The following is a 12664-nucleotide window of genomic DNA, read 5'->3' as shown; positions in this document are numbered from 1 at the left end:
AGGGCCCGAGCGCGGCTGCCAACGAGCCCTTTTCCTTCCCGTTTTGCCTGGTCCTATTTCAGGGGCAAGCACAGTAGCTGTAGCCGCACATAGACTTTTTCCTCTTTCCCTTTCCCCCTCATCCCCCTCCCTAGACCTCTCTGGGCTTTGACGTCATGTGTGCTCCTTTCGGTTGCCATAGCAACCCCAGTCCCCAAGCCCTCGGTCCGTCTCCTCTGGTAGGTTCCACAATGGTACAGGCAGCATCACGCTGCACAATGGTTTCCAGGCAGTGAAAGAGGGTGATTCAGCAAGCCACTCTTCTTCTTTTCAAAAACAAAAACAAAAACAAAAACAACCCTCCCCTTCTTTTTTTTTTATTTTTTATTTTTTATTTTTATGGGGGTGGGTGGTGCTTGTTATATGCTTACCTTTTTTTCTTTTTTCATTTTTACAATTTTCCTTTTTTCTCCTCAGCCCTCAATTCCTAGGGGCTTGAGTGACTTTAAGATCGGGCTTTCTTGGAAATCACCTGTCCATCGTTAATTTTAAACAATTTCCCCCTCCAAAGAATCTATTGCTTATTACAATTTGGAATGTGGTTAATGAAAAACAAGTAGGGAGGATTTCTGGGGCAAACACTGCTGGATCAGGATCGTAGTTCTCAAGCACGGAATGGTAGGTGGCTCTTTGCTCATTCTGGGTTCTAACCTGTTTTTTGGAGGGTGGGGTGATGCCTATTGATTGCTCCTGGCGGGGTGGGAGAGCGAGCATGGGAAAAGTGGGAGAGATGGGGTGGAAAGCAGGTTAATGAAGTGAAGTACCTCTGAGGCAAGAAGCCACCAGCCTTTCCTTCTGTGTGGAGCATCTCTCCCCAGACTCTTGGGCATGTGGAGACCTTCCTGTTGGGAGTGAGGGTTGGCAGAGGGTGGGAGGGAGCTTTCTTATTGTGACCAGGGGTTTTTAGACCAATGCAGAGCTACAGAAGGGAAGAGAAAAACAGTGGGGGAGAGAGGGAGAGAAGGAAAGAAGGAGGGGTGGGGGGAGAGATACAGAAAGAGACAGAGAGACAGTGAACAGCTGTGCTTGTTAGAACTGCTGGCCTCAGTCCTATATCTAAGAAATGCTCTGGATTCCATCAAACACTAAAAAATCGTGTCTTTAAGTGTGTGTTCATGTTTACTTCCTGAGAGATGCAATTTAAACAAATATTTTGGAACAGATTTATCTATTTTTAGTAGGGAGTGGTATTTATATATTTTAGTTGCAAAACTAAGACATTACTCTTGCAGAGACATCAATCTAGGCTAAATTTGGGCTGGGGAGAGGAACACAGGACGGGGTCAGGTTAGAGATTAGAGGAAACATTGCCACTGCAGTCGCATAGGTAAGGGGTCCCTTTAAGAAAGTGATCTCCTAGTCACAGCAGGCAGCATTTTTTTTTTTTTTTTTTTTTTTTTAATGGCAGAGTTCCCATATTCTGTGCTGGGATACTGTGTCCCCTAGAAATGTCAGAGCTCTTCTGAGAAAAAAAAAATACCAGAAATGAGCATGGCAATACACTTACCAGAATTTGTGTTATTTGTGCCTGCAGCAAAATAAATGTGATTTATTGGAAAATCTTCCAGTAAATCAAGGTTGAGACACTTCAGGAAAAATTATATATGGATTTTTTTTCCTCTCCATTTAAATCTGGAGGCTGTCTCTGCCTTTACCTCCTAGCACATAACTTCCAGGTACTGCAATTTAGCTATAGATAAAGAATGGCCTATCCCATGGCGGTAGGCTCTGAAGGATCACAAGGTTGTTTACATGGGCTGTCTTTGCTGCAGAGCCCGACAGTGTCTGTACAGCAGCACTGCATGCTGCTGGTGTGTTGACGATAACTTTTATGAACGAACCAGAAAGAGGCAGGCTAAGTCATGGGACAGGCCACAGTTCAGATTGAAGGAAAATAAGTGCACTCGGTGGTGCTAGCTCAAGGTCCAATTTCTCCCTCTATCCTTAGTCTGCTAGTTGTCAGACCCTGGAAGATCTTGCAGAATGGTGATCAACATAGTAAAAATGGTTGCAGGAAGGATCATTTCTCTCAGAGAGGCTTCTGTAAATCTTCTACCTTTGGTGAGCATATATGTTGTGAATATAGATAGTGATACTCATGAATGAGCTCACAAGCTTCTGACTTTACTTCGAAACCGTTGGATTTCAGGGGTGAGACAGCTTGGATACAGCAGTTTTGCTGCCTCTGGCATGTATTCCCTTTCCTACCTCCATCTCACTCTTAATTGACATAAAGTACTGGAAGAGCTGATTTTATTACACGGAGCAAACTGGATTTTCTCTTCCCTACCCCGGAACTAGCAAGTCAGATGACAAAGGTGGTATGACCTTAGAAATTAAAGAGTCTTCATGCTTCTGCATTTGCACATCACTCCCTCCTGTTGTAAAGTAGCTTTAATTTGATGGGCTCCTGGTGTTACAAAATCTTTGCAGTTTGGAAAAAAAAATCTTGATGATGAGGCAGTAAGAAATCATATGTACAGTGAGAAAATCAGCCACCTCCTGCTGCCTGCTTGCTTTGCTCCAGAACAGCATCCGCTGTTGGGAGGAGTGTGTTTGTCATGCTGGAAGGGGATGTTTGTGAACAGATCCCAGAGGGACCGAGTGTGTTTTGCTGTCATTGTCTGGTACGTCTGCACCTATTAGTATTTAATGGTTTCATAGGATGTAGTCAATGTTTTTCAAGGTTAGAATGAACTGAGATTCGATTGTGGATGCTATAAAATAAATGTATCTTTTTAAGTTACAGGAAAATTCATACAATTTCCCTTGTTAGCATATGTTATGGGAATATCATAAGCAAAAGGGATCTGCCTAATGTGAAAAAGCCTCCCATGTTTAAAGGTAAAGCGTCCCATATTTAAAGGTTTTTTTTTTTTTTTTAAGTTTTATTCTGGCTTTATGTAAATGAATCTATGTCTTTGAATGTAATCTTAGTGAAAAAGTCTTATAATACTGATGATAAAAATAAAGACAAATTGGGGGCTTTCTTGTTTGTTAAACATGGGGGCAGATGCTCTCCTTTCATCCTCTGGTTCTGGTTTCAGGTCACATTTCAAGCTAAAAGACTTTACATGGAATTGGTGTGTGCAAATCAAATGATTGCTTAGTTGCTTATTAGAATGATGGGTCTCAAGACAAGAGAGTCTTCCTTCAATTAGAATAAGAAGTAAACAAATTGACACTTAAAATTCTTTCTCCATGGTGTTTATTATTTCCTCTTGCAGTCTCCTTTAAGCTTTTGGTTGGACATTGCAACACTTTCAGAAGCACAAAGTGTCCAATAATGACAGAGAGGCTTATAAGGCTGTATTTGCTGCAGGCTGAGTATTTCCTCCCCACCACACATGCATCTCTCACACCTTCTTCTGAGGACCAGGACTTAAAGTTGGGCCTGTAAACTGCTGGGGAAATGCTTATTGGTAAAGGAGAACAAGATCCATGTATTTTGTTAGTATATTAAACGTATTTATTGCATTATAGAAATCTGAGATGAGACCCTGCTGAGATGAGAAAAGGTAAAAGATCATGCTGCATATTGATATTTCTCTTTGAAAGAGAAAATGTAATTTAGAATTGGAGCTGGAGTTTTCAGAAATTTGCCTATCTGTACATATTTTCATAGCCAAGTTGTCAGGTTTTGACTAAAGATTCTTCAGTTTGAGTACATTTTGTCCTTGTGAGAAAATCAAGGCAAAGAGGGGAAAGTGAAAAATCTGTATGTTTTAGTTACTGTCCTACACACTCCCCTCCCCATTTCTTGTGATTCTTGGTAGAAACTCTAAATGGAGAACTCAGGTGATATTGAAAATCTTTAAATAAAAATAAGGGTTTTGGTTTGAGAAGTGGACTACAAATCTATACTTATTTTTCGTAAAGAAATCTAGTTGAATTGATGTTTTGGGTCCATAATAAGCCACAATGGCCTTTTTGCTGTTCTTATCCCTGAGATGTGAAAGCCACAGGCTTCTGGAGCTAATACTCCTAGGAATGGAAATTAAAGTTTTGAATGGAAAGAGAAATGACTGAAGGTTCCTGAGAAGCATCCCTAAGCCACAGTTGCTCTGAAATCCCATATGGAGTGCAGGTGGAAAGTGAAGTTCCCCTACAGGGACATTAGGCATTTGCAGAGTGGCCTGCTCAGTAATAAACAAGATTTTTGCTACATTTTGTGTGTGTGTGTGTGTGTGTGTGTGTGCTGTAGAAAGTAGGAAAAAAACCCTTACCACCCACAGTGACTTAAAAGACTAGAAATTCATCTTAGTGACTGACTTTTCTTCATAGAACTTGGCCTGCCTCCTGGATTTTAGATGTTAACCTGACTGGGTGCTCCATGTTCTTCCTGAACATGAGTTTTTTCAAGTAATTGTCCTCTTCTCATACATTGGAAATAGGATCTGAAAACACTGAAGGTGAAGTAAAGCTCTTGGGCCCATTTATTTGGTGAGGCTTATTCAGTGCCGGTACTTCCTCTGTCATAGCACTTATCACACAATGCAGTAATTGCCTATTCCGTTTCCTGTGTTCTCTACTGAAGTATAATCTCCATCAGGTACTGACTGTGTCTGTTTGGCACATTGTTGGGACACGATAAATATTCCTTGGATGAATGTCTCCCATGTACAGAGTTCTCCACTAAGTGCAATGGAAGGAAGAGTTTGGAGTCATCTGGGAGCATATAGTCATTTAGTGAGATGAGGTTAAGAAACAGAGATGGTATCTAATCAAGGGCTCATATTAGTATTTTGACAATAAATATAACAGGAATTCAGAGGAGAAAGAAATACACGTGACACTGGAGGCCACATTGGGATGTCTGGGGAGTAGGGAGGTTTGGTGGGGAAGGAATTCCTACTAGTCACTTGTAAGTACCTGGCCAGGAAAGGGACTGTTAGTTGGGACAGAGAGGAGGTTTATTTTGGGTATGGTGAGCATAGTTTCCAAAGCTCTTGAAATCAAAACTTTTGACTTGATAATGGCATACAGGTCTGTTTCCAGCTTTGGATCAGCTTCGGATCAACTTCAGTTTAGTTTTATTCTATTTCATATACTTGAGAGGTTTTTGAACTTCTCCTCCTGCTTTTATTGGTAAAGAACGTAACCCATCATTCTAACGAAGTCTTCCATGAAAAGCGGATTATGCAAACATATAACAGTGGAGCTGTCCCTGTTGACACTGGATAGGGTGGCCTTATATCTCAAAACCAAATCCATATCACAAGGGCATATCATATGTCAACTAAAGCACTAATTATTAATTGGGCTTATGTTCAGCTTTTAAAATATCCAGCTACTCTGATGTTGGTAACACCAAAGTTCTTGTGCTTGTGATAAATTTGAACCGAGTGAACTACCTTCAGATCTTTTATTCCCTCATCCTGCATTCCATCATTCATTTCCAATTGTATTTGCCAGCCTTTTTGTTTCCTAAATGCAGATGAAATTCTCATTTAAGTGCTAAAATCAAATTCATTCTGTGTTTTTGCTTTGATTTTAGGCTAGTGTGAGGAACACCAACGGCAGGACCATCTCAGATCTTCGTTATGGCAACTCATGCAAGAAGCTGTTGAATTAGAATCATTTCCTATAGATGAGAAACCATACAAGCAGTGGTGAGTTGCGAATTTTAAAAATGTTCCTTTGCAGAAAGCATGTGATCTCCATAACCGCTTTGAATATTGCATGTGATTTAGTGTATGGATCTGAAGAAATACTGTTCAAAATAATTTCAACTAAAGAGGTGAAAATCCACAGGACAGAGTGTTTGATTGATGGTGCTATACAGAGGAGCATAAAGTCTTGAGGTGCATGGGTACATCGTAAAACACCATGATGCTACCACCCTGCACGATACCAGTCTGCATAAGATAGCTGAAATGAACAATTTTATATGGCTGAGTAACAGTTGGGTAACAGTGGCTTTTATTGTTTACAACATAATTCCATATTTTACTAATTCATTCCTGCTGGTAGAAGAATTGATTCTGAGCTAAATTATAATGCTCAGTACCTTTCAGGAATACTCACACACACACACACACACACACATACACACACACACATTCCTATGTGAATAGATAGGAGTATATAAAGAATGCCTATAATATATATATATATTAACATAACATTTAGATCCTTGGAAATAAGAGGAGAGAAATCACATCACAGTTTTATAAAACTCAATTCATAGACATTTACCCTACCCTCCTTTTGCCTAATATAACGATATTAAAAGTGGATCCAGTTTCTCTGCTAGATGGAATAATTTTTAAAACTTATTATTTTATAAAAATATCAGCACACACAGGCAGAATATTTTTTAAAATCAAATGCTTGATGCTTTCTAGTCACCAAAGTTAATAATCAATAGACTCCAGCAGAGATGAACCAGTTATAATCTGTCAAATAACTTCTTTGAGAAATAGCGCAGGACAGTGGTGCTTGTAACACTCCAATAGAAGCTGTTTTGAGTTAGTGATCAATATCTCTCTTTCGTTTGCTTAGTGGCTCGTATAACTCTGGGTAGATAGGCTGTCTTTTGAATTAATGCATAAGCTATAACTGCAGAAGACTGATGAAATTAACCCTATACTTATTTCATATCATGATTTTCATTATAGTCTGCTTACAGTTATATTGAGAAAGTAGATATAATAGTCATCACTATGCTGTGCTTAATCAACATGTATTAAATGCATGTTTGTTACAAAAGACAATAGTATGTTGCCAATAATCAACCATCGTGCATCTAAAGTAAGGGAAGTTTATATGGCTGAACTTAATATTTTGTGTTGTGTGCCACTCCCAGTGTTGTAGAGGACATATATTGCCCCATCTTAAACATATTCATGAAGCAAACGTTTAATGAGAATCTGTGATGTAGATACTATCCTTAACTCGGGATAGATGAAGATAGTATCTGTCTTAAAGGGACTTTCAATCTAAAGAGTGTGGTGCTTACAATAAAATGTGCCATTAATTAGGGGAGATATACTCAAAAAATGTGGTACGTACACGGCTGTTAAATGCGAAGATGTAGGGTGCTAAAGGAAGTGCAGCAGAGAAGGAACTAATACACATAGGATGGAGATTTGTCAAGAAGACTTCTCAAAGGGAGTGATATGTTAACTGAATGCTAAGGATAATAAAAAATAATCAGTAGAAGGGGAGCAGTGGGAATATTTTTCAAGGGTCCAGACGCTTGACAGAGTATGATTTTTTTAAATGAGCACTATGTCATTTACTGCGCTAGAGCATAAATGGAGGTGGAAGGAATGAAGCTGCAGAAGGGTACAGGAGATGTATCATGAAGGATCTCTTAAACGAAGCTAACAAATTTGGATTTTATTCCAAAATAAAGGACTTTTGAAAGGTTCTAAGTAGTAGAATGACATGGGGAGGTTTATTTTTTAATTTGAAATATAGCAAAGACATAGAAAAGTGTATAAGACAAATACAGCTTTAAGAGTAATTACAAAGAAAACTTAATTTATCCATCATTCATTTTAAGGAATAAACTCCCTGTAGAAACCGATGTACTTCTTTAGGATCACATGTGTTTTTTTTCCCCACGAGAGGTGACCACTAACCACTATCCTGCCTTTTGTCACAGTTGTTTCTTGTTCCCTTGCTTTTCTTTGTAGGTTTTCCATCTTACAATCACAATATTATGTTCTTAACTGATTTTGCTAAACATTGTAAGATTTTTCTATATCAATGCATATAGTTTATTCATGTAATTATATAGCATTCCATGAATATAACCAAATTTCTCCTCCGTTTTACTGTTGTGAACATTTGGATGATTTCTGTATTACTTATACTTGTATGTGCAAATAACATGAATTATTTGTATATAAAATATGTTTACATAAATATATTTATTAAATATAGTAAATATTTTTATTATAATTATACATATATTTATAATAAAGTTGTTTAAAAAATAAAAAAATAAAGTTGTTTAGTATATATACACAGTTGCTTGCAAGTTCTAGTATACAGATATGAGCACTTCTTTAGGATAAATATCAAGGAAAGGTGCTATTGAATTTAAGGGTGTGTGCACATCCCATTTTTCTAAATAATGCCAGAATATTGTCCCCAAGCAGTTATATCAGTTTACACTCCCATCAGCAATATAAGAGAAGTTCTATATCCCACCAACATTTGATTTATAAGTTCTTAAATTTTGCCCATCAGTTGAGTATATAATTATATGATGGAAGTATTAATTGGCTTTTTGCTGATTACTAATGACGAAGAACATCTTTTCATTTTTTTATTGGCCATTTGATTTTCCTCTTTTGTGAAGTGTCTGCTCAAGTGTTTATGAGATTTGTCTTTCAAAATAATAACTAGCATTTATTGAGTTCTTCCTGTGTAATAGCATTGTGCTAAGCACTTTGCAGGCATTTTATCTTCAAATCATCCGTATGATTTACAGATAAGGAAACTCAGATTTAGAGAGGTTAAATAACTTGGTAATAGTCACACAGCTAAGAAACAGTGGACTTGCCATTCAAGCTCGGGGCTTTCTGACTCCAGACTTCTTCAATTTTTTGGATAGTGTTTGGAAGAAGATTAGATTGGAGGCAGAGAAAACATCTAAGATGCTATTGCCAGGAATCCAGTTAAAAAAATCATAGGGACATAAATGAATCACCAATAAAACATAATGACAAAGTATCTGGACTCAGTAATGACTGTCGTGAGTGAACAAGATTTTTAAATAGTCTCAAGTTTCAATACCTGGTGGCTAGGTAAAGTCAATATCGGTCATACAGTGCATATTTGTATTCCAGGTGGTGTGGTAGGTTTTAAAAATTATGATTCTGTGATTCAATAAGAAATGAGTTTAGTTTAGGGGACCATAAAATTTTGGATGAAGAGACTATAGTGTTTATTTGGGTCCACTCTTCACTGTTTTAAAATGTGGAACTTGGTGTGAAAAGAGGTGAAAGTGCGTTATTCAAAGAGTCACATGTTACTAAGCCTCAGATTAAGAATAGATAGCAGGCTTGCAAAGAATACAAAAAAAACTTGCCTGATTTTTAAATTATTAAGTGAAAATATAATCAACATACTTTATCTGCCAAACATTTTTTTAAGTCAGTTGCCTCATTATCATTGTTAGCAGGTTTATTTAATGTAGCCCAGAATATTATCTTCTTGCTCACGATTCTCCCAATGAAATCACCAGATCTGATTTGCGATTGTTACCATGTAACTGCCCTACTTCCTTTGATATAGTCCATTGGCTATGCAATAAATTTCCTTCTCCTTAGCATATACCATATTCCCATCCACCCACATTTTAGGAACTGATTATCTTTCAAATTGCCGGGGGATGCCAATGTGCTTCATTCTCATAACACACACTCAAGTGTTTCTTACCTCTGTGATTTCCTTCATACTGTCTATTCTGCATATATTCACCCCACCCAACCTTCACTTAGTCATTAGCCATCTTTTAAGACCTTTGCAGATCAACAGCATGGGCATCATCTGAGGCTTGATAGAAAAGCAGTATCCCAAGTTCCACCCAGATCTGTTAACTCTGAATCTTTCAAACAAGATTCTGAGGTGATTTAAATTTTGAGAGATGCTGTTGAGACTCACTCTAGACTTCATCAGATGTTATCTCCTTCCAGAAACCTTTCCCGACTCCTCCCATTGGGGATTCCTTTCTAGTGTTCTCCCAGTAGCCTAGGCATATCTATCTCATTGCATTACCATGGTATTTTATTAACTGTTTATCTGTCTCTGCAACTTAGCTTCTGAGTAATTTGACCCAGATCTAATTATCCTTGAGTTTTCCATGCTAGCACAGTGCCTAATACAAGGCAGTGATACACAAATGTTTGTTGAATGATTGCTTGATGAAAGAAAGAAAAAAGAGTAGGAGATAGATGCACAGAAAGATAGAAACAGAGGCAGGAAAGAGAAAATTACAAGGAGAAAAGACACAAAACCCAAGGGACTACATGGAGAAATAACTAGACTACAAAAAATTTACAGAGAAAATTACAAGGAGAAAAGACACAAAACCCAAGGGACTACATGGAGAAATAACTAGACTACAAAAAATTTACACCTCTGGATACAATCAGCCTGACAGAGAGTCTATAGTCTTATTTAAGTTTTGAGGGATAAATGTGAATATTATTGGCCAACTCCTTCAGAAGCAAGGATTACCTTAATTTCTCATATAGTAACAGTTTAGTTTTATTGTCATTGTTTTTAAGTAAATTTTGCCAAAATTTATTTTATTTTCCTAAACAGTGTGTTCTATCTAACTAGTCAGAGACCGTTCAGAATATTGTGTGGAAGTAGACAGAGGATGAAGGTTGATTTTGAAGCTGTGCAGGAGACAGAAATAAGAGATCAGGGAGAAGAGAGTAGGCATTATACATAAAAGACCTTTCTTTCTTTCTTCTTCTTTTTTTTTTTTTTTATAAAAGACCTTTCTGATAATTAAAATTATTTGTAAGTCTGTGCTTTTCAGCACAGTAAATTTTCCAGCACTGCAAGTATTTAACCACCTTCATGGTTGACCAAATATTAACAACATTTTAGAGGTGCTACTACTTGGTATGGGAGATTAAACTCAATGACCTCTATGGTCTATGGTTCTTATGAATTATGAGTCTCCAATTGTTAAGAGTAATACAGGAAGAATGAGGGTTATAATAAAGATTGCAATAGTGGATAACATTTATTGAGTGATTACTTGTGCCATTCACTGTTCAAAGCACTTTGAGTGCACTAATTCATTGAATCTTCATAGAAATCCTACTGAGCATTTCTATTTTACAAATGATGGAGTTGAAGGTGGGAGGTTTAGTAACTTACCCTACGTCATGCAATTAGTGTTGGTAGAGTCCAGGGAGTCTAACTTGGGAACACTTCCTTTTTTTTTAATCACTGTGTTGAATCCTTCTCAGTACTAACAGTGAAAGTTGGACTGAATGGAGCCTTAAAATTTTGATGTGATTTGAATTCCAAGAAATTGTAAAAACAGGAATTCCAAGAAATGATAATAACATAATCAAAGTAAACAGAGATAGAAATGAGCATAACGAGTTTGTAGAACCAAATACTTTACAAATGAGATGAATAAGAGGATATTCAGAAATTTGTCATTACAGTACAATTTTGCCTTGTTTATCAATGGCTACAAATAACCAAGATGGGAAACCAAGTCCTTAGGACTATTTCACTCTTGTAAACCAACATAACTAGCCTTCATAATGTATAAAAATTTAAAGGCTTTTCACCAATTGGTGGAATCTCAGACTATAGCTTCTTGGAAGATGGATTTGGGACTGTTCACTATTTGAGAGGTCCTAAGTAATTTGATGTCATGTCAGGAAAATAATAATGCTGTCTTTACAAGTCGGAATTTTACCGCAGCTTATTTGAAGAGTGAGTTAACATAAAAATTTTACCATATCTCAGATTCTTCATAGAGAATTCTGGGTATTCTAATAACCACTATTAGAGGAACTCCTATTAAAATAAAAGTATGAGATCTTAATGAAAATTTGTATAACATAAAAAACTTTTTCAGAGTAGGGCTGGTTGGAAAATTTAGTCCATAGTTAAGTGGATTCAAGACATGTAATTTATAGTGCAGATACCAGAAATATATATGCTGGATATTTAAAAGTTTTCTTTCTAGTTGTACTTTTGGAAGTTCTAGGTGATTTGTTTGTTCTTTAAATCCCACTTTTTTTTTAATACCTTAAGGCTTACTTTTAAGCTTCTTTAAATTTGAGAGTGAATATCCTTGACAATATTGTCTTTAGAAAGTCATTTATTAATCTTAAGAATCTGCGTTGAAATTTAGTTTAATAAGATTTAAAGACCTTGTACTCCCTCCACATCTCTAAAAATGTTAGGCAAAATCTATGTGAAATAGTGGGTAGGAAACAAATTAAAATATTTTTCATCTTTTATGAATTTCAGCCAGGTGTATCATGTCATATGTTTGTTGACTTCTTGCCAACCAGGGTTTAGGTCAGCAATGTGGAATGTCACAGGCAATCAAATCACATATGTTGAATTTCTTTTTTAGTCTTGATCCTGAGTACAAATGTCTGGCTCTGTATTATAATTTAAGGAGCCAAAACATCTTCTGGTTCTCTGCTTCTGAACCTGATATAATATGTGAAATTCTTACTTTTTTGGTTGAAGAGTATTCTTATTAAAATAGAAATGTTATGGGGGCATCTGGTGGCTCAGCTGGTTAAGTGTCTGCCTTCTGCTTGGGTCATGATCCCAAGGTCCTGAGATGGAGCCTGTGTCTCATTCAGGCTCACAGCTCATCAGGGAACTTGCTTCTCCCTCTCCCTCTGCAGAATTCCCTGCTTGTGCACCCTCACTCTCACTCTTGCTCTCTCTCAAATCAATAAATAAAATCTTAAAAAAAAAAAGTAGAAATGTTATGAGATAAATTGGTTGATTAGCTAACCTGGTAAGCTAACTTGAGTTAAGATGTGAATTGGTGATAATGGATATTGGATCATAGATAACATCCACACTTGGATTAGATAAGAGATTAAAGAAAGGGAACATATGGGAAAGATTTTTGTATGGGGAGGGAATCAAGATTGGTATCAAA

The 12664-nt window shown here is 37.0% G+C and overlaps 1 protein-coding gene across 9 annotated transcripts in view; it reads left to right on the top strand.

The window, feature by feature from the left end:
* Positions 1 to 208: 208 nt before the first annotated feature.
* MAPK10 (mitogen-activated protein kinase 10) overlaps positions 209 to 12664 on the top strand; it is a 299188-nt gene continuing 286732 nt past the window's right edge. For 4 of the 9 annotated variants that reach the window (XM_072810787.1, XM_072810785.1, XM_072810793.1 and 1 more), the window contains exons 1-2: positions 209 to 657; positions 5537 to 5651. The gene's annotated coding sequence lies outside the window, so the exon portion shown is untranslated. Of the gene's footprint in view, positions 658 to 2440; positions 2667 to 5536; positions 5652 to 12664 lie in introns of those variants that run through there. The other 5 variants (XM_072810791.1, XM_072810789.1, XM_072810792.1 and 2 more) reach the window with 3 other exon arrangements.

Source organism: Canis lupus, chromosome 33, assembly GCF_048164855.1.
Source record: "Canis lupus baileyi chromosome 33, mCanLup2.hap1, whole genome shotgun sequence".
Lineage (NCBI taxonomy): Eukaryota > Metazoa > Chordata > Mammalia > Carnivora > Canidae > Canis > Canis lupus.
The sequence above is the reverse complement of the archived record's forward strand: the minus strand, read 5'-3'. Positions and strand labels throughout refer to the sequence as shown.